General features: G+C 50.8%; 1 protein-coding gene across 4 annotated transcripts in view; it reads left to right on the top strand.

Annotated features, from left to right (window-relative positions):
- Positions 1-6,165: 6,165 nt before the first annotated feature.
- Positions 6,166-22,207, top strand: part of TMEM63C (transmembrane protein 63C) — a 34,160-nt gene continuing 18,118 nt past the window's right edge. For 3 of the 4 annotated variants that reach the window (XM_069017956.1, XM_069017958.1, XM_069017959.1), the window contains exon 1: positions 6,166-6,256. The gene's annotated coding sequence lies outside the window, so the exon portion shown is untranslated. Of the gene's footprint in view, positions 6,257-6,507; positions 6,579-22,207 lie in introns of those variants that run through there. The other variant, XM_069017957.1, reaches the window with a different exon arrangement.

Genomic DNA, 22,207 nt, shown 5'->3' on the forward strand with positions numbered 1-22,207 from the left:
TGGTCCGGTGCCTCATCACTCTCACAGTAAGGAATTTCTTCCTAATATCTAATCTAAACCTACTCTCTTTCAGTTTGAAGCCACTGCCCCTTGTCCTATCACTACATGCCCCTGTAGGTGTCCCTTTCCAGCTCTCTTGTAGGCTGCGTTTAGGTACTGGAAGGTGCTATAAGCTCTCCCTGGAGCACCTCTTCTGCTCCAGCCTGAACAACCCTAACTCTCTCAGCCCATCTTCACAGAAGATGGATGAAGTTGAAGGTGATAAATTATACACACAGTAAAACCATAGGTAAAGCCAGCAGCATGAGCAGGGAAATTAATAAATAATTATTTGTTGTCAATTAGGCTCAAACGTTGACCACATCTTCCAGGCAGAGAAATGGATGAAAGTAGCTTGTCAGTGGGTCAGAAGAGACACAAGGAGACATTGTGTCCTTCATACAATGTGTGGCTTCACCAGGGAGCATCTTGCTGCAAAGTGCTGTGGATGTCCACAATTTATATGCTTCTGAATCTCCTTCAAGAGCAATGTGTTTGCTGGTGAATAGGAGAGGACACTAAAGGAGCATCATCCACCTGCTCTGTTCTTAATTTCTTCTCAAGATGTTTGCTGCCAGCCACTTCCAGAAACAGAATGATAGCCTACACAAACCTGTTTTCTGACCTAGAATGGCCCTTCCTTTTTCTTTCCTTTTTGTATTTTTTTTTCATTCTATTGCTATTCTCTACATAGAAAAAGGGCCAATGAGCTACTTAGAAAATAAGTTTTTGTTGAATATTCTGTTTATGAGACAGCCTATTTAGAGTTAATGACTTTCACAAGGGACTACACCACTGTGCATTAGCTAGCTGTGCTGCTGGCAACTGTTTTAGCCAGGGAGAGCATCAGTGCATTGAGTGTTTGCTCCCAGGAAGGCTGGCATGTGGGCAGAGACACAGCCTGCATGCAGAGCCCCGCATTTGGCCGGAACATTATGGTTCATTACATGATGTGCATCTTCCTCACTGCCTCTCCCAGCTCAGCCTGTTAGCTTACATCTTTCCCCTATAAGCCACTGACAGTCTCATTAAAACTACCATCACTTTTCCCTGGTCTATCTGCAATCAGTCTTTCATGGCTCTAGACATCATCAAAAATGCCATTTTCTGCTTCAGAAGATCAGGTGCTCAGCCTGGATCTTCTTCTCCTATGTCAGGAATTACCAGTTGCACCTCTTGAAGCCAAGGCATCATTTTCCTGAGACTTCCAGAAAATATTTCACTCTGATCCATGACCTCCATTTCAAGTTCCATATAACCATGTTTTTATTTTGTTTCTTTCTCACACACATTTGCCTAAGAGAGGGAGATGTATTTTACACAGAGTAAATGAACCCATGTTCCTTTCTGCATCCATCTCCACAAGGAAGTGACATGGCACATCCTAGGCTTTGAGAGCAGACACGGTGGGCCAGGTCAGAATGTCTGGTATTGATAGGGTAGGCCTGACCTCTGGGGAAGTGCACACTACCTATTTGCAGAATAATGCAAGGATGTTTGATGCACAAAAGCTCAATTGGTGCTATCAAGTGCAAGCCTGACTGTCTAGTTCTCCACTGGGTCCTTCTTCAAGGAGGTGAGTGAAGTGTTCCATGTCGCTAAGGCAGTATCAGGGTAGGGAAAAGTGGAGGAACATTTGATTAGTGGCAGGATGTTGGGATGAAGAGAGGAAAGCCCCAAGCAAGAGGTTGCACCATTTGCTTGTGGTGATACAGGACCTGGTGGGAGCATCTACAGAGACACTGCTGCAGGCAGTAGTGGCTGACAGCCAGGAGGGCTGGGGATGGTATTTGTGAAGATGAACATGTTGGGTTTAGGCTGCATTGGGGACTTGGACAACTTGGGCTGCCTGCATTGAGGGCCCAGCTATGGTGTCTTTTGGAGCAGGGCTGGTGGTGTCTGGGCAGCACCATGGGAATATCTTGCTTACCCAGGCCCGCCAAAGAACAGAGATATAGAGTCACAGAGAAATCTTGTGCCTGCAAGTACTGAGCCACATTGCCCCACCTGACTGGCAATTGGGAAGAGCCAATTAGCATATATTAATGCAACTGATTAGTGCGTGGTCACGCAGCCTGGGTGGTGGGTGATTTTTGGAGCAGATTTGAAATTATAAGCATGCAGACACCAAACCACGAGGGAGCCGGCATGGGGGAGAGACAATTTCCCAGCATAGCAGCTGCGGCCCCAGTTTCTCAGCTATTCCCAATGGCAAGCTGCCTTCAGAGAGCCCTGAGAAGATCTGGGGTGAGCACTTGAAAATTAAGAAATTAACTTTTTTAATTAACGGAACACAGGTGGCTGGTGTGATGGTGGCTCAGCCTCTGCTGCAGCTCTTCCAGCCTCTCCTTTTGCACGGCATAAGTGCCGTGGTCTCCTGTGGGAAGGGAGAAGCACCTTGCCTGGGCCGGGGGTCCCCGCCAGGAGCCCCCAGTGGAGGGCACAGAGCCCTCCCCAGTGCAGGGGGCTGCGGGTCTGAGGCAGCCGCCTCTGCCGGATGTCAGGGGGGGTATGCGGGAGGTGGTGCCCCGCATTCGGGCTCTGGGAGCGGGCTGTGGGACAGCCCGGAGTTCCCTGGCCGGGCTGTGGCTGGGGCTGACTCTGCCTTAGCGCGGGGTGGTGCCCGCAGCTCCCCCGCGCTCCGATGTGCGCGCTGCAAGGAGCTGCTGCCGACAGGAGCTCCGTTTCCTTAGTTACGGCAGGCAGGAGATATTTCGGGAAGGAGGCAGGCAGCGCTAGGAAAGGCCGGCAGGTCTGGGGAGAGAAAGCTCTGCGGTGCCCGGGCTTCACCATCCCTGTACACCGTGTCTGAACTGCCCGGGCTCCGTTTCCCGGAGTCCAGATCGAAGGAATGTCGGGCGCCCATGGCCGGGACTGGAGTCGGCACAGAAGGGCTGCAGTTCCGTGCCAGGGAAAATCCGCCCACACCGCGGGGTGAGCGCAGCTCCGACCTCCGCAGGCGTGAGCTTCCATCTCTTCCCTGGGGTTAATCTCCCACTTGCCCAGGGATGAGAAGAAATTCATTCCTGCTTTTGCAGCATGAAAATAATGCAATGATTCTATCAGCCCTCCAAGGAAACAAGTAATTCTGTCCTAGAAGCAGTTTGCAGGTAAGAAAGTCTGGGACCGCATCCAGGGCTGTGCTATACCATTTCATGCTTTTGCCCATTTCAAGCTTCCCTTCCCAGATTCTGTATCCAGGTCTGCCCACTCTGCAGAGTCCCATGGAGCCCTGCATTGGCTCCCACCCCTGCACTAGGGAGGTCAAGGCACTCTGCGATGGTCACCTACAGGCAACCATTTGCCAAGGGCTTGCATGCCGCGCTCAGCACACTCCAGCTGGCCCACTCATCCTGGTGGGGAGCAGCCAACATGGGGATATCCCAGCAGTGCCATGCCATGCTAAGCTGGGCTGTCAGCCAGGGGCTCAAACACAGTCTAGGTGGCTCCAGGGGCAGGGATCAGGGACTAAAAGTGTTCTAATTCCCTGACCCTTCAAGTCTGCCCCTGGTCAGGGCAATTCGCAGATTTCCGGTTTCACACGAATCAGCTCCATAGGGGTATTCAAAGGCACATCTCCAGGTAAAGGCCACACCTTTGCCAGTATTTGGCTCTGAAGCTCAGAGACACTGGTGCTGCCCAAGGATAAACCAAGAGCCTTTTTTAAAAACATAGATGCAATAGCCTTTTTCTACAGATGTCATTCTCAGGAACAGTTGCACCATCTTGCTTGAAATATGTCTAGACAAATTCAGCCTGAGTCCCTCAATCTGCCTGGAGAAATTCAGCGTAAATATTAAGGCCATAAATGATGGAAAAGAGGAATTACAATTGGGAGATTCACACAGCAGGATGCAGTGTCACAGTCCCAGCTTCCAAGCAGCTCCCTGTGCCTCATCCTCCTGCTGCCTCTGGCCGCAGCTCCACGTCTCTCCCACACTGCTGCAGGGTTATAAGTGATGCAGGAAGGAGGTATTGTGTTCCTTCACACCCAGAGCTGGAGCTGAGCCACACACCGCTCATGCTTCTCAGGCATGTGGAGGACTTAAAATCCATGGGATGCCTGAGCCCTTGTGAGACTGCACCTGTAAGGCTCTTCTTGGGCCAAAATCATGGCCAGTGAGGCTCAGTATGTAACAGAAGATGAAGGAGTTTTTCTCCCTTTTAGGGTTCCTCTGTATTTCCTTTTTGGTTTATTATTCTATTCTATTCTATTCTATTCTATTCTATTCTATTCTATTCTATTCTATTCTATTCTATTCTATTCTATTCTATTCCAACTAGGCACAATCTGTGCCAGAGGCAGGAGAAACAAGTATCTCCAGGGAATGACTTACACGCCAGCTAGGTTTGTCCAGCTTTATGTGATCCCTGATGTCTTGGCAGGTAAAAGGAAGGGGAGAGGGTGTTCCCACCTTTGGGACTGGGGCAGCTCACCAGCAGCAATGTTGCCAGATCTGCTCAGAAATTAAGATTTCCCAGGAGCGTTTGCGAATTTAAGTGATTGAACATGTTGGCTTCCAGTTCAGTAGGTCAGAGAAGCCATGGCTTATGAAAAACAGTCTTTACTTGCTGAGAAGTAGGGGATCAAATATTGGGGACCCAGGGGCAGATCACAGTCGTGAGGCATTTTAGAAAATCCCCATGGATTTTTTTCTCCCACAAGCTCCCATTACTCATTGCTTGCAGAGCACGTGTTGCACTAAGCTGGCATGGTCCTCTCTGCTCTCTCCTAAGGTAGACAGTGTCCCCTGATGCACGGCAGCAGGCAAGGTCTCCAAAGCTTGGTGATGCTGTAGGACTGCCACTGGCTTGTCTGGAATGAGAAGGCAAACTCTGTGGCTTCTACACATCATACATATGGCTAAGGAAGATAGCAGTGAAAGAGATTTTGAAATATTTTTTTATTCAGTTGTTCCCTAAAGTCTTGGGCATGTGTTGTTTGGGCTATGGTAGCTCCTAGAAGTCACTGGTTGGAGATAAAGGTCTCATTTATATGAGACTCATTTACATGAAACTGAAGTTTTATCAAAAGACATCATGTGGTAGCCAGCCTGTTATCTGCACCATGTTCCAGCAGACCCGAAGTCAGCTGAGGGCTACCTCAGCCTTGGGGAGCCTAAAAAAAGAAAGGAAATACACTAGGGGGTACACCTGGCTTTCACCTCTTGGTTCCTCATGGTCTGTGAGCTGTGCCAGCCATTTCCACTTGCAGTATGAATTAAGCTGTTATATCATGTTAATTCCCTGATGCTTCTCCTGGTGATTTTCCTAGCTGTGCTTGTAAGATTGGAAGGTCTTTTATTTAAATGGTTGGAGTTTAACCACTGGACTGTGCTTCTTCAGCCCAGAAGTGATGAAATGAGCCTAAACAAGCCTTCAGAGGATGCTGCAGAACAATACTATTTACTCAGCATCTGGAGAAGCCACAGATGTGGGACCCCAGGTCTCACATACGAGGCAGGAGGAATGAAGCACTTGGCATGTCAGTGAGACTTCTCTGCAGTCACATTCTGGTGACTGTTCCCTGGTAGCCCACTTGCAGGTGAGTCTCTGACCATCACTTGGGTGTTGGGTGCCAGCCGTTCGAAACACCCAGTACTGCGGCCCTGAGGGTGCTGTGGGAGGTTTCTCCAGCACAGAGTGCACTGCTTGCATCGTCACGGATTGGAGAAATGGGGACCAAGCTAGGATGCTCACGGAAAACGAGGCTCTCAGTGCTCCTTTGCAGTTGGTGGGTCAGGTCCCTGTCTGTCCTGCTGATCATTCCATACGAAGGCAGAGACCCTCTGCAGGAACAAGACCCGTGGGAACGTTCTTAGCTACCACCCCTGCTGCCACCCCTGCCAAGCAGCTGAGCAATGCTTCATCAAGGGGAGAGGATTTGCAAACGGTGTTGAGGTCTCAGATGTACCCACCCCCTGCCCCTACCACTACCCTACCCCGTGCGCCCCACCGCAGCGGCTGATGGCCCCGGAGGCCCGTTCCGCTCGCCCCTGGGGCACACGCCGGGCAGCCATCCCGAGGAGCCCGAGCGCCGCGGAAGCTGCTCCGAGCGGCGGATGAGGCGGGCACAGCCTCACACCCAGAAATAGCCTGAGACGCGCAGACCCCGCACCCAGGCGTTCTGCCGGCAGCTCCCCGCCCGCTCCCCGCTCCGAGCGCCGGGGCCGCCGCCTCGCCGCCTCCTCCCCGCACGGATGCCACGGGGCGCACGGTAGGCAGAGCGGCGGGGGCTGCTCGACCCCGGCTCGGGCCGGGAGGCGGCTGCGGCTCCCCACGCGGGGCCCGGAGCTCCGGCGGCGCAGGCCCCGGGGCCCAGCACCGGTGAGGCGGAGGGAGCAGCCCGAGCACCGCAGCCCGCGGACCGCGGCCTCTCCGCCGCAGCGGGGCGGGCGGGGGGCGGGGCGGCGGCGGCCCCGGCCCCTTCCCCTGCCGGTGCCGGGCCCGGGCCGGTGCCGGGCAGCCCGAGGCGACCGCGGGGAGGGGAGGAGGGAGGCGGCGGGAGCAGGGCCCGGAGCGAGCGGACCCCCCAGCAGGTCAGTGCGGGACGGGAGCCGCGGTCCGGGCTGTGGGGCTTGGCGGGCGCGGCAGCGGGCTGGGGGCCCGGCGGGCAGCGGGGCTCCAGCGAGGGGGGACTGGGGCGCCCCTGGGGTGCAGGACGGACCCGGGGGCACGACCTGGCGGTGCGGTGGTTGGGGTGGGGAGGAAGCGTGCGTGGGACTGACCCCGGCGCGCCCACGCCGAGCTGCGCCTGCCGGGTGCGACTGCGGCGGGGGATGCTCACCGGGCGGGTAAGCCGGCATCTCCTCGAGCAGCCCCAGGACAGCTCGCCAGGGCCGTCCCGCGGGTCCGGGAGGCAGGGACGGGTTTGGGTCGGTGTTGTGGGAGATTTCTGGGTTACTTGGCTCTGTTTAGACACTGTTTGCCCGCCTTCATCTTGGACCATGTACCAAAGTGTTTGTAAGTAATGCTTGCGTCTGCCTGTCTGATGGGCGGCTGAGGCCCAGCAAGGCACAGGGGCTTCCCTGGGCTGCTGGAACAAGTTGGTGGCAGAAGCAGGGAGTGAGTCCCAGCCCCTCAGTATCATCTCCCAGTGCACATGCACTGGCCTGCGCCACTGGCCTGTGATGCGAGATAAAATGTCACCCCACCGCTGTGTCATGTCATGGCTTGTCGGTCCTCACGTCATCCTGGCCACAGAATCGTCCTTCTGGGAGCTACACCTGATGGTGTTAGATATGCTTTGTGCTGGCAGGGGAGAGGAGGGGGAACTTCTCCCCATTTCTCCCTCCAGTTTTGTTACAATGATGATTTTGAGAGGGCTGGTAGGTCAGGGTGATCTAATGCTCTGGCCAAGCCGCTCTCCCCCAGTTTACAACTTCATCCAGATTTGTCCATGGATGAAGGCCCTGCCTTCTCCCGTGTTTGCTTCCCCATCCTCACTAGCAGCAGCAGTGCTGCACAGTGGGTTTGCTATTCAGAAACCTCCTAAACAGAAGGAGTGTTACCCAGGAGAAAGAGAGAGAGAGACCTTTGTCTGGCTGACAGATGTTGTTTCTGCATGAACATCTTTTTCCTTTTAACTGTTTAGCCACCATCTCCAGGACTGATGTACATGCCAGCCTTCTCCCCTTTCAGAGAGTTCAGGGGAAAGCAGGGTGTGGAGGGAAAACTGGGTGGGGAAACAAGGTATGAGAAAGCACTTTGCCCCATGTTGGAGATTTACAGTTCTGTATAACCAGTCAGGCTGCCTATTTGAGTGGAAGAGAGACAACAAAATATGCCATTTGGGAGAAAAGGTGTTGTTGTAGTGGTTTGCAGTATTTGTTCAGTGGGGAGAGGGGGGAAAGTGGAAAAAATAGGAAGCAGAAAGACTGATTCTGGTACCAGACCAGAGCCTTGGCCTCGCTACCTTCCCTGCTGCCCTGCAAAGTGGTGGTCAAGGCCGGGCAACAGATGGAGAGGGAAGCAGAAGCAGCTCCTTCAGGAAGGATTTGTCTAAAGTATCCTGGCAAACAGCCACTGGCAAACAAATAAGTAATAAATAAAAACAGGGAGGCCACCAGCACCCCTGCGGCCTCTGACTCCATAGCACATATGGGCTTTTCTGGCTACCCTGTGAGCTGAAACCTCTGCCTTCTTCCCATGGCTCCATCCTGGCTCCTGAAACTCCATTCCAATGCCTTTCAGCTCTTTTTTTTTTTTTTTTTAAGATAACATTTGAATCGCTCTGTAACTACTCTCCTCTTCAAAGCTTTTCCGGAGGTTAACTATTTCATCTCTGGTTTGGTGGCTGCTGACAATGGTAAGCATAGGGTGGTCCTGTGAAGGACAGAAATAGTGGTGCTTGCTGGGGTTGCTGATCAGGGGTGTGCGTAGGCCCTCACAGGTAAATACTTCCTTCCATGCAGAGACTTCTGGCCCACGGGAACATAAGGCAGATTTCAGCACAGCTTCAGAGCCTGCATCTGCAGAATTGTAAAAGGATGAGTGTCTCTGCTTTAAAATATTTCTTGCAGGAAATACTCTCGTCTTAAGAGACTTCGAGGACTTTCCAAAAGCAGCAAGAAGAGGGAGAAATGTTTCTAACACCCACAAGTGAATTGAATTGATATTAAACTAATCAATCACCTAAACTCCTAGGCAAACATCAGTGTGCTGTGCAAGTGCTGGCTCCTCCACGAACCCTACAAACACCAAAGCCTTCTACTGTTGTCACTCCTGTGTTTCTTACTTTGTTGCTGTAAATATATTTTGTGTACTTAGCCCTAAGTTTGAAGAAAACGTTGCATTGCTGATGCATTGTGCTCAGAGCAAAAGCAAGTTTGTTTTGAGATTATTTCAGGACTGGAGAAGCAGCTCCAGTCCTAATTTCCTTCGGCTGTGGCTTGAACACATTCAGTCCCTAACCAGCTGTCATACTCAAACACAAGAGGACTTAGAGCTTTAGAAGATCCCACTTGGCATCTACCTGCACTTGAAGGTGCTTAAATATCCTTTGAAAGCTTGTTTGAAGTAACTGCTTCAAATGTGTCTGAGACTAGTAATTAGGCTGTGATCACGTATTGTTATTAGGTGGGGACAATGTCAGCAGTTTGCTCACACTATTACAGCAACAATGGGACAGACAGAGAGCGGTGCACCGCCCTTCCCATCCCCCGGGCCGCTATTGTTGCTGGCTAATGGGTGAGAAAGGGCATGGCAGGTCCCCCTGGGCCTCTCTGCAGAGTAGCTTGGAGGGGGCCATGGGCTTGCCTCTCCCAGCCTGCTGCCGTGGTCCCTGTGTCATCCTCACCTCCCTGGCAGTTCAGTTGTCGCTTGATCTCACACCTCCTCACCAGGTTTGTTTCTTATGACTTGTCTTGATGGTTACCTTAGCCCCAGTGTTGTCCTGCTTTACCTGTCCTAGCTGGTATGGCCCTCTCTTGGTTGATGGCTGTGTTGGCTTAAGAACTGCAGCCATGCTGAGGGCTGCAGAGAAAACCTCTTTGCCTGAGAAACTGGCTTCCTAATTGAAATTACCATAATGTTGTCCAGCCTCTGAGGAGAATGAATACCACTGTATAGAAGCATTTCAACACTGGAATCAGTTGTGTAGTTCCAAGCAGAGTCTCCATGAGAAGCTGGGGTTACCATTTTCACCAAGGAGGGGCTTCTTGCAGTCATAGTTTGATCTTAAATAAAGATGTGCTTAAAATGGAGTACTAGAGCATAGAGATTCGGTGCTCCTGTTCAGTGGGAGCACGTGAAAACTTTGGGTGACCTGATTCCCCTCTCCCCAGCACCAAAGTCTTGTGTCTTGTCATCCACAGATTTGTGGGTGAACAGAGAGGAAGGCAGGATCTGAACAAGACAGGCTCCGCTGCACCCCCAAGTGCTAAAAGGCAGCTTGTGAGAGGTGGAAAAATGTGTCATCATGTAATTTTGAGTTCCTCTAATAGAGATAGGAAAAGGCTCTGGCCCTGCTTCACTGGAGAACACTTTATTATTAGCTGGGAGTTGGTGGTAGGAGACAGCTGGGGCAGGAGGTGATGGAGGTTGAGAAAATGAGCCCCTTAATGTGCTGTGTTGAATGGTCAAGGGGAGACCAAAATTCAGAGAAGCTAGGGGTGCAGGAGTTAGGGCAAACAACAGTTCTGGAAATGTATCTGGGGAGTGGCTCCCAGCTGTTGCCCGAAGTGAGCCTGTGGTATCCTGAGGGAAGGTCTGGGGCCTCTGCATTGTCCAAGCCAAGGTGGCCCTGCCAGAGGAATCCTCTCGCTGTGCTACCCATGCAGCAAGGTGACCCACGCTAAGGTGACACACCAGGGAAGTGGCGCAAGCTGAGGTGCTGACATCGTGTGAGGGCTGGCAAGCTGGGGCTGACTCTTGAGGCATGGAAGTGGCTGGCCATGGACCACAGACACCTGTGCTGCCAGGATCCCAGCCAGCATTGGGACAGCCTCTAGTAACATGGGGCTTGGGACACACCTGGCTGGAGGATCTGATTGGGATGGTCTTCTTGGCATGGCTGTGGTTGGGGGCAGAGTGTTTGTACTTTGAGATATTCAAAACCTTCTGGGACACAGCCCTGAGGAACCTCTTCCAGCTGACCCTACTTTGAGAAGGGAGGCGGCCCTTCAGCCTCAATGCTTCTGAGCTTATTTGTGCTGTTGTCTGACAAATTCAGTCACTGTGGGGTAATCCCCAAGGTAGCATTAGAGAAATGACCACAGGTTGAAGTTTGCCTAGCTTCCCTTTGTCTGCAAGCAGCATTCTGAAGGTCTCTACAAGACTAGGAGACTGCCAGGGCTTGCAGGCTCCAGGCTGGGGATGTGCCCTGTTCACTGTGTTTCTGGGCTGCTTTTCTCAGGGAGGGCACAACTACCTGGGAGTATAATGGCAAAGAGGACAGAAAAATGAACCAAACTTTAAAGACTTCAGAGTAAACTTGTTCTGTGCCTTGTTTGGCTCTTGACCTGCTGCTGAATAGAATGGATGGATTAAAGTCAGGACTTAAATTAATGATCATAAAGTCACGACCTAAGTACCTGTTTTTAATCGTGTACACTTCTGCTCTTTTCCTAAAGTTAAGTTGATTCTCAGTGATGAGCATGATGTAGGGCTTAGGGCTGAGCAGGAGGCTGCACTATGCTAAGCGAGTGAGTTTATAGCTAACATATGGTTTTTTAGACAATGTCTATATTTCTTGCATTAAAAAATGGTGAGTGATGCATTTCTTATTAGATATAACTTATTTATTATAAATTTGGTCCAGCTATATTTCAGTGGAAAATGAAGTCCAATTGAAAATGCAGTGTGAGCATTTTAAAGTGGTTTCTAGTTGGTTAAATAAAACTGCTTAAAATGTATGAAGACATTATTTATATATGTAATGAATTTAACAATACTATATTGCTATACTATATTGTATTACTATAATACTGTATCATAGGAACAGAATTGTATTATAGGAGATACAAAATATAGCCAGTGATATAACCTGATTATTTCTGACATTTAAGAATTCAGAACTAGTAGAGATTATCCTCTCACAGTTCATCTTCATTAGGCTTTGAAGGGGAACCAGGCTTTCCTGCATTAACCTGCAGTAATTTTTCAGAACTTTTACTAAACTAATCAGTGTACTAAGTTAATGGAAACATTTTTTCCCCTCTACTTTCAAAAAAGGTTGCTGCTGTCAGAACCACTTTCGCAGTTCATCAGGCTTTAGCTCCAGGTGCTCAGCCACTGAGCGGATTTGGCAGCAAGGACATACTGCATGAATTTCCAGTGACTTATTTTTCACTGATGAGAGACATCTGAGGTCTTAGCATGTAGGTTTTAAGAACTTCCAATTTTAAATTTGCTGTCTTTAATTTAAAAAGTTTTTAGTTCAGACAAAATCTGATAGCTTTTCAGTCAGGTGTATGTTTCCAAGAATCATAATTCTTTTATTTGTTCTGGCTCCAAGTCCTCTTTATTGCTTTTTCCTTTCATATTACTGCTGCTAATCTTCTCATCAAGCAGTTTCATTTGATTTTTCTGTTGGGAGGTTTTCATCAAGCTTAATTTTCTTTTATCCAAGTTTTTAATTTCTTATGTTTTCTTTCATGAAGTTTCATCAAATTTTTCCTTCTTTAAAAACAAAGAAAGGCCAAACAAAGGAAATAACTGTGGTAGTGGCTGTGTAACCTCCTGAGAATTGTGTGTTTTAAAGACTTTCATGTTTTGTTCAGTCATTTCAGGAGTCAGAGGATTGATGTCTTTGCAAATACAGTCCTCTGATATCCTACACATTGGGCTGGAAAAAGCTAGCTGTGGAAAATTTTAGTAACTGAACTTAGAGAAACTATGACCATGCCCTAAGTCTTGGGTACATACATACATACACTATGATGACTATAGCTTTGTGTGTGCTCCAGGTTTCAGGATTCCTTCATCCTGGTAGCTACATCTGAAGGACCAGCTGTTTATTTGGTCAGTCCCTGCACAGAGGTAAACTTCGGAGGTTTCTTTCCCTCCATAGTGAGAAGGTGAATTCCAGCCCTCTTAAAAGGCATGTTGCAGTTTCTTTCAGCAGAGAAGAGATTTCACTCCATATTTCTTTGGGCCTTGTTTTTTTGTTTTTTGGGGGCTTTGGGGGGTTATTTTCATTTTGGGGGGTTTTGAGGAGATTTTTGGGGTTTTCATTTTGTTTTTTTTTGGTGTTGTTTTGTTGTTGTTGTTTTGGGATTTGTTTATTTTTGGTTTTGTTTAGTGGAAAATATCCTGGAGGCAGCATAAATTTCTGTATATGTGTAGCCTTAAGAGTCCAAGCTGGGAGCAATAGTCAGGGTATCCATCCAACTCCCCAGGTGCCCACGGGAGCCCTCTGTGCCAGTGCTGTGTCCTCCCCATCCCCTGGGGCAGGAGAAGAGCTGCACATGCATTTGATGGGACCCTGCCGACCCTCGGCTCCAGGCCTGCTCTCAGTGCTGCAGGCTGGTTCTGTGCTCCCTGAACACTCTGGGGAAAGCTCTCGGTTCCTCACAGCTCACCTTGTTTGAGAGGTGGAAAGCAGGGAGAGTGTTTGTGTCAGCAGGTATCTCTCCCCCTGACTGAGCAGAGCGAAGCTGGGGAGCTGGGTTTTGTGGCCATGCCCTGTGCGTGGCCAGCCTGGTGCTCTGCACAGCAGCAGCAGCACTGTTGGAGCTCTCTTCAGTCTGGTCCTGCAGCTCATTTAGCACTGGGTTTCTCCATGACATGGTGAGCATTAGGAGGAGCCTTTCCAGTGTCCTCTTGTGGTTCTTCACACCTGGCTTTTGTTATTGCTTGGTCCCCTCCCTCCAGCATGACATTCATGTGCCCCATGACACAGCTGTGCTGCCAGGAGAAGCATGGAAAGCAGCTGGGCAGAGTTTGGAGACTCTGTGTGTGTCCTGCAGGTATCAGTGTATCCCCAGGGAAGAAGCAACAGAGGGAATTCAGCTTCATGAATGGGAATTCAACTTAAATGTTGATGCCCACCACTCTGGGCTGCTTGTTCAGAGCTCTGCTCACCCTCCCAGGGCTGTGGTTGGTACAAGGATGGTGGGATGAGCCAGAACCTCCATAGTATCTGTGGTTGCACAGATTTTTGTCTCTAGTGAGTGCAGGTGTGCTACTGGCAATAGTGAAGCTGAGGGGTATTTCTCTGCGGGATGTGTCCATGCTTTACTGGCAGTGCTGGTTGCCCCAGGGAGTCAGTCTGGGAGGTGGCAGCTGTGCTGATGTCTCATGCATTCGCACCTTGCATTTTCCCAAACTGGCTGGCAGTGTTTCCAGGTGGAGAGATGCTTCTCAGAGCAGGGACGGCAGCTGTGCAGCACAGTGAGCACCAAACTGCCCCTTACATCAGTCAGATAGTGGATGAGGAGGTGAAGACCCTCACTCATTTACTAAATGCCTTGCTCGTGCTGCAGAGGTCGAATATGGGATCAGGTTCTTGGGGTGCTCAGTGCAGAGCCACAGTACACGGTGGCAAGTTGGGATGTGCTGGATGGGGATGCAGGCAGGGAGAACAGCCTATCCAAAGCCAGGGATAAAGCAGGAGCCTTGTCTGGGACTGGGCAAGGATACCCAGCCACTCCCCAAACAGCTCCATCAATGCTGCATCCCCAAACATCTCTTCCGAAATGGACACAGAGCCTGTCTGATTCCTGCTAATTGTGGCAGGGCCTCAATAGCTTCTGGGCTGTGGAGATGCTTGCAGTGGTTCTTGCTGCAACACTGATCACTGCCAGGTAGGGGGATCAGAGAGAGATATACCATCCTGCTGACACTGGGTCCCCAAATCTCTTCAGCCAGCTATATTCCTAGTGCTGGCTCTACTATGCCCAAACCACCCTGGAAGAACGAGGAGGCATGAACTTGGGGAGGTTCCTTTTGCAGCCATCTCCTGCAGTGCCTCATGTTCAATTTCCCATTCTTTCCTGTTCCATGTGAGCAGTGTTTATGTGGAGCACAGGGGGTGGCTGCCTGGGGACCCTGTGCTGCTGGCAGAGTGGGCAAATCAGCTCAGGGGCTGCCAACCCTTCCCTGAGCACCAGCCTGGCTGTGTGGTCCTTTGTGTAGGGAAGGTAGGCTTGTGAAGAGAAGCCAGGGACAATCTCTCTGCCTTCCCTCTGATTTTCCCCCTGATCCTAGACAGCCTTTTTCCAAGGCTGAATTGCGCATGAAGCATCTCTGATGCTGCCTTTTGGATGCAGCATGCTTGAAAGGATGCGACCCCCCAGCAAACTTGCCAGGCTGGGCTGGCAGCCCCTGTGCAGTGTTGTGCTGTGTGCTCTTGCAGCAGAAAAAGCTTGCAGGTCGCTCTGTGACCACCCCACTGCCAAATCTGCCATCTGTCTCACATCCTCTGGGCAATGCTGTGCCTCCCAGCCCACGGCTTCTCTTCTCCCAATGCCTTGTCCCTTTCCCAGCCTGGCTGCTGTACATGTCCAGATGTGACACTTCCTTCTCTGCCTGAAGGGAAGAAAAACATTTCTTGTGTTTTTCTCCATCGCATCCGTCACTCCCAACACCCCTTGCGCTGGTGTGGGCAGCTGCTGGCCAGTGGGTATAGCCAGAGCAGGGCAGGACAGCAGCGCAGTGGGTGCAGGCAGTGCCAGCCTGCAGCACTGGCACAAGAGTCTGTTTGCTGACCATCTGTGTCCCATTCATCCCCTGTGCTGGGCCACCCGCCTGTGATAGGTGTGTATTGGGGGGATCATGAACCCCAGTTCTTGTCCCAAAAGTCCTATGATTTCCTTCTTATCTCTGGTGCTCCAGGGCCATTTGACTCCCCAGATCCTTACCATGGAGGAGATGAGAGCAGGCTGGTGGGTGTGATGGGCTGCCTGCTCTGCTCTGCTTGGCTCTGCTGTGCCCTGCAGCAGGTACATGGCTGTAGCTGTGCTCAGGTGTTGTGGGCAGGGGAATTCCTGGGGATGATGCAAATGATGGGGACAAGTCTTGTCACCATACATGCGCACCTGTCTCACTAGGAGGAGGTCAAAACAGTCGTGCTTTGCAGAGCTACTTGTCTGCAACTCCACATGTGCCTGGGAGAGCCATTTTCCTTCCTGGCTGAAGCAGCAGCTTTCCTCTCATCTCCCCCAAAAGCTGTGTGGGCTGCAGAGACAACTGGATGTGTGCCTCAGCGACCGAGGGAGAGCGACTACCCGCTCCCTCCACTTCCCTGGTGAATAGCATTGCCAAGATTGCCCTGCATGGTGTGCACCATCAAAAGCTTTCCCTTCCCTTTGATGCACTATTGACTCAAACCGGTGTGCAGAGTGCTAATCCCTCTGGCACTGCTGGATGTAACTAGCATGGCTGGATGTGACTGACACAGTGACTGCTGGGGCCATCCCCACTTGTGCAACCCACTGGTGCCAGAGCCTTCACTGAGCTGCCAGCTCCCATGCTCCCAGGGCAGTGTGATTCATCCCAGTCATATGGTGTTACCCAAATCTGCTCAGAAGCTGGGCAGAGGAGGGGAGAAAGCCTTGTCAAGGCCAGGATTGGTGAGCGGTTGTGCTCATGGGCTCCTGCTGCAGCCCAAACCTCACTCTGCCCTTGGCACCAACCACAGGCAATAGAAATGTTCTGGCTCTGCTCTAGATTTTATATGCACTAAAATCATATTTTGTGTGTGTGTGTATGTATATGTATGTGGTGTTGTAATCCACTGCTCTCAGGAAGAAGCTTCTGTGCTTGCAGAGAGAGGAGCTGGGCAGGGCAGGAGTGTTTCTTTGCTTCTGTAGCAGAGTCAGCTGTGGAGGATGTTGTGACTGCTTGAAGATGGGGAGAAGTGAAGGGTGGAGAGGCTGGTGGCAGCCAGGCACCAAGGCATACCTCAGAACGGTGTGGAGGACCATGTCTGAACCCAGGCGAAGGGGATCAACAGGATAACCATAACACTGCCCAGTGGCTCCTAGGAAGCTGTGGGATGAGGGTGCTTGGTGGGAGGGTGCTCCCAGCTCCCTGTCAGGCAGCAGCAGGCTGGAATGGAGCAGAGCTGTGCCCAGCAGCACAAGTGTCAGGCCCTCGGTAGCCCACCGAGGTGGACTCACTACACATTGTGCAGCAGGCTGATGGGCATCAGCCGTGAGGAGGGCTGGCTGGAGCTCAGCAGCTGAGAGCAGCTGCACAAGGGCTTGAAATGTGCCTGCTTTCTCCACCAACTCAGCAGTGAGGTCCCTGCCATCCCCAGGTGTGTCATGCTGTCCTGGCCAGGCAGGACACCGGGGTGCAAAGCCACCAGTATTGCCTGGCCCAGCCGCTGCAATATTGGGCTTCCCAGTCTGCATCCTTTTCATGCACAACCCAACTCTTTGTCAGTCTCCTTCCCTCTGCCCTGGGGTGGAGTTCCCTCAGGTGATGGCCCCAGCCATGCTGGCTGCTCCCATGGCTGGCAGTCTCTGCAGCAGGTGGCTTTATAAAAGGTATAAAAGGCATCAGATAAATGTCCCACTCTTCCTTTTTATCTCCCACAGCTCCCTGCTCCCCAAACAGTGGAAGGAATTTGGGGAGGAAAGAGCTGCCTTTTCCCTATTTCCATCCTGTCTTGTTCCCCATCTCCAGGAACCAAAATGCGCCTGGCATCTTGTGGCATTGTGAAAGATGCCTGTGACTTGTGGTGACAGCTTCAGTCTGGGCCCTGACCAAGGTACAGCTACTCCTGGTTTCTGTACAGGTTTCCACAAGGGAGTGTTTTTCCCAGTGGAGGTGGCACTTTTCCTTCACAAAGGCCTTAAAATCCTCCTCTCTGTGAGCACTGTAACCTGGGTGGCAGAAGAACAAATCTGCTTGTAACTGCCTGATATCCCACCACTGTTGCAGCCTTGCTGAGATGTGTCTTCCTTGCTCTTCAATTCCAAATGGGAGCTGCTTCTGTAAAGTGGGCTGTTCATGGGGGCACATGCTGTGGGCTTGGAGCTGGCAGCTGATACAGAACCTGGAGATACCCTTTGCAGGGAAGTTCAAGCCCTTCCCTAGGGCCAGCTGCTGCCGTGTACCTCAGTCACACAGGCAGCAGGGGCTGGGAGTTGTTCTCATCTGCATGTATCATCATTAATTAATTGCAAGTGCAGGGGTTGCTCTGGGACTGTGAACAGCATGCATCAGCCCAGCTTGGAGCAGGGATCTGGTGGTACCACAATGTCTCTTTACTGTTTTCCTGAAATACTGCTTTTCTGAATGGACGTGTGTGTGCATGTGTATAGGTTAACTGAGAACCCCAGCATGATACCCTTTCCCTTTCCCACGTGTGAGCTCCCCATTCCCTGAAGTCAACCCTGGCTTTGTCATAGTATCATACAAAAGTCTGGGTGGAAAAGGACTTTTTAAAAATGTCTTCTAGTCCAATGCCCCTGCAGTAAGCATGAACATCTTCAACCTGACCAGGTTGCCCACAACACTGTCCAACCTGACCTTGAATGTTTCCAGGGATGGGGCATCTGCCACATATGTGGGCAACTTGTGCCAGTGTTTCACCATCCTCAACTTAGAAAATTTCTTTCTTATATCTAGTCCGAATCTATCCTCTTTTAGTTTGAAACCCTGTCGCTACGAGGTGTATTGAAAAGTCTGCTCCCATCTTTATTATAAGGCCCCTTTCCCATCTCCCTGCTCCCAGCCATCACCTACCAGCAGCCCAGCAGTGCCCCGCTCTCTGTGTGGGCTGGGTCTGGTCCAGGTAATCCTTTGTGCTGAAGAATGTTGATTTAAGTTTTATCAGAGGACAAGGGTGCATGATACTCTGGGGAGCTTGCAGCCCCATTAGCTCATGTTTGCTTGGTGCATTGCACACACAAAATGTTCTGTGGCGGGCTGTGTGCACGGCAGGAGAGTGAAATGCAAACCAAATACGGGTTAGAGCCAACCTGCACTGGCAGCTTAGTCAAATGTGGCAAAAATGGCTGGGGGTGGAATAAATAAATTCTGCTCCGATTCTTCCTTCCCAATCTCAGTGCGCTGGCTCCAGCAGCCGCTGGCTCGCACATGTGTGGAGGAGGCGCTGGAGAAGAGCTGCTCTGTGCACAGCATCTCCCACACACACTGGCCCAAACAAATCTCCCTGGCTGTAGGTCTCACTGTAAGCACTGTTTGCTCTTGGTTGCCTGGGGTTTGGCTTTATTCTGCCAAGGAGCACTGCAGCAAGTCAGTGTTGGCCTGCTCAGTCCACAGCATCCCTGCAGGAGAAGGGGCCTATGCAGGTGGCTGTTTGGAAGGCCACAACCATTGTCCTGCAGAGAGTCCCAGTGGAGGCTGGGGATTGGGATGCCTTCTCGTTCAAAAACTTCATGGAACTTAGTCTGCCCAAGTGCCAAAAACCCACCCTGCATGGTGGTTCTGGGGAAGAAGGGGAGGGCAGAGAGCTGTGAGTGATGTGACAGCCACCACAGGAACACATAGCAGGGGAGGGGTTTGTATTGGTTTCAGGTGAGTCCCTGGGGCAGCATGACCCTGCACAGGGTTTCCTGAAGGTAGTGGCAACCTGCCAATCCTAAGTGCAGAAAAACTTGCTTAGCTCCCCAAAATGGGGTCAGTCTCAGCCTCCTAGTGGGTTACATTATTTAGACAAACAGTGTGGCAGGGCAGGTTGGGAATGATGAAGCATTGGGGGAGGAGCAGCAGTGCCAAAGGCAAACTCACCGCTGAGGGGAGGGACCTCACTGTGCGGTTTGCATCCCTGGGTGGGCTCATGGGTTGGCTCTTTCCCCAGCCTCCCTGCCCTGGCTGGCAGTGAGCTGGCAGTGAGCCTCAGTGAGAGAGCAGTGCCAGAGCTTACTGGTAGGGAAGATGAAGTTTATCCATACCACTTTTGAGCAGGTTTCTATTACACAGTCATGCACTCACATTCATTTTCTCATTAAGTGGTGGGTGTGGGTGTGAAATGGAGTAGAATCAATGAAATATGAGTCCTTCTGACCTCTCTGAGTGATCATATCTTCATTGGCAATGACAAAAGTAGTATTTGAGCAGGTGTTTTGTACCTGTTAGGAGTCATCTGTTGCTGCAGTGGTCCTTTGCCTCCAACCCTTACTAACGCCATCCTCCATAGTCCACAAGACACGTTGCTGCTTGTGGTATGCTCCTCCTTGTTTGAAAGATGCATCTGATTTGCAAGAGGCTAACAGAACAGGCTGGTGCATGTCCCATGTCCTGCTGGTGATACGATGGGGTCTTCTGCTGGTGGGTTGTCTGTCTCGCACCCTGACAGGGTGTGGGCACAGCATTCACACCGGTGTCAGTGAGCCCTGCCCAGGGATGCTGCTGCCCCACAGGTGCTCATCTCACCAACCACGAGCCAGAATCTCTCTTTGCTTTTTGGACCTGGAGGCCATTAATCTTAAGAGGGAAGGTTGAAGGGAGAGCCAGGGAGGAATGCCTTGGACCTCTGTGGGGTTTTGGAGGGCTGTGTCTGTGGTCCCATCCCCTCTGTGCTCATACCCCTCGGGGATAGATGTGGCCCATGGTGTGCTTGTTCTCCCACGCACCAAGTTACAGGAATGGAGAGGTCACCATGCCCTGTGGTGCCAAAACTGCCGGGGGGTGTGTTGAGCTCAGTGCAGGCTGCTGCTGAGCCTTTTCCCATCCTGAGGTACTTGGTTAGCCCTGCTGCGTAAGTGGCAGTGGCTCAGGTTGCCTGCTCTCCCTGTCACTGCAGTCCTGCAAAGTCAGTCACTGCAGTCCTGCAGGGTGGGATGCTGGAGGTTTGCCTGCCTGCCTGGTCCTGTGCACACCAGGGCATGAACCTGATCTCCCTGTTACAGCATCCTTGTTTTTCCCTTCCACAGCCTGGCCATGACTTTGTGATAGAAGAAGGATGTTGAAGCAGTCAAGTAGCATAGATGCTTGTTTTCTAACTCTAGGTCCTCAGCCTGGCTGTTCTGTGTGGCCACAGACTGCTCCATCAGCAGTCCTATGCCCTGGTTGCCCTCTAGCCAGCCAAAGTCAGTAATCCCACCTGTGCCAGAGTGGGATGCTAAGGCTGGATGAATGTAGGCATGCTGGGAAACCCAGCTTAGTCATCTCAACGCTCCCAAGACTGTTTTGATGTTTTGCTACTCCAGCTGTCCGTGAATCCCCTAGCAAATGAGTTTGCTGGCAGGATGCTTCAAGGGAAAGAGAAATTATGAAAAATTGCATTCGCATAAAAGACATGCCTTATCTTTAATTGGAAATCTGATTCTCTGGATTAGTGCCCACCCAACCGGAGAGAAGAAACATATGCTGATGTATCAACAAAACAAAGAGGGCAGTGAATATTCAAGGCAAACCTTACATGCACTGAAAATGCTTCATAGAAATTATCCAGCAAATCAGTTTCAATGGAAAATCTCATGCATTCACTGTCCATTCACAGGCCACAAAGAGGAGAAAGAATTGCCCTACATGTTTTCTGACTTTTTTCTAACCCTATTTCAGTATCTTTCCTCTAAGTAAGACCTATAATGGATAGATCGTATATTGAAATTCCTGCCTTTATGTTATTGCTTCATTTTCCCACCTGCAGCCCTGTCCACCCCTGTGTTTCTTGACTAGTCCATTGCTGTCAATTCTCTGGACAGTGGCTGCTCTGAGGAACATCTGCCTGTGGCTGGCGTCTAGAGGCCCTGCCTCATACACAGCTGATGGGTAGCTGTCCTGACACCTTCTGGAGGTGAAGGTACCCATCCAGCTCTGTTATTCACAACAGTATTTGTTCCTTTGGCCCCTAAAGATTGGGAGAAGCACAATGGCAGTGGCATAGCTGGGAACAGGAACTGGGTTGGTGATGCTGTGGGTTTTGTTGAACCTTTCAGATACTACTGCAGAGTGCCATCAGCTGAGTATTGTAAATTCTGAATTTTCTCATTTGTATGATGTGAAAATTTAACTTGGGCATTTCAACAATGACTTTAAGTGTGACCTACAGTGTCCCTGTGATTTCTCATTCCGTATGCCAAAAAACTTGCCTCTCCAACCAGAGGGAGTTTGAACATGTTCTAGAGGTCTGCATTTAAGCTGTTCTTCGTGCACATGAGCAGAAATCTCCTCCACTGCTTCTGCTGCATGCTGTTGCTAGAACATATACATGACTTACTTTTAGCTGGTTGCTCCCATTAGTTATTTTAATGGTAACACTGCAGCTATATAATTTGCATAAGCTTTTCTGAAAGCAGCACCATAAAAGGTGAGACTAGCTGGAACAAATGGCTTAGAAAAGTAGTGGTTTGGGTATTTGGAGGTGAGTTTCTGTGGCTATCTGGCAATGAAAGGACCAGCGAAAAGGCAGGAGAGTGGCTTGAGATCAGGTTCAGAGGAGCTGTGATACACTGCAAAGGCTGTGTTTACAGGCCTGAGCATGATATCACGGCTCCTTTGGACTCCTTTGGAGTTGGAGGTGCTTAAGAGAGAGAGGACAGAGCTGGACTGGGTGTTCAAGTATCTTCTGCTCTGAAATTTCTCTGTGCAGTCTGGCATTGTATCAGCAGTGCTGTGTGGAGAGAAATGGGCTGGAAGGGTGAAGGCTTGCTTTTGGGAGGTTTCTGGGCAGGAGAGCTGGGAGCAGGAGATATTAGCACCATCTCCAGGAGGAACCCATTGCTTTTGGCCACCAGGAGCAAAATATCTGATATGGGAGAGAAGGGGATAGCAACAAGCACTTGATAGAGAAACACAGCTTGTGCAG

Source organism: Aphelocoma coerulescens, chromosome 5, assembly GCF_041296385.1.
Source record: "Aphelocoma coerulescens isolate FSJ_1873_10779 chromosome 5, UR_Acoe_1.0, whole genome shotgun sequence".
Taxonomy (NCBI): domain Eukaryota; kingdom Metazoa; phylum Chordata; class Aves; order Passeriformes; family Corvidae; genus Aphelocoma; species Aphelocoma coerulescens.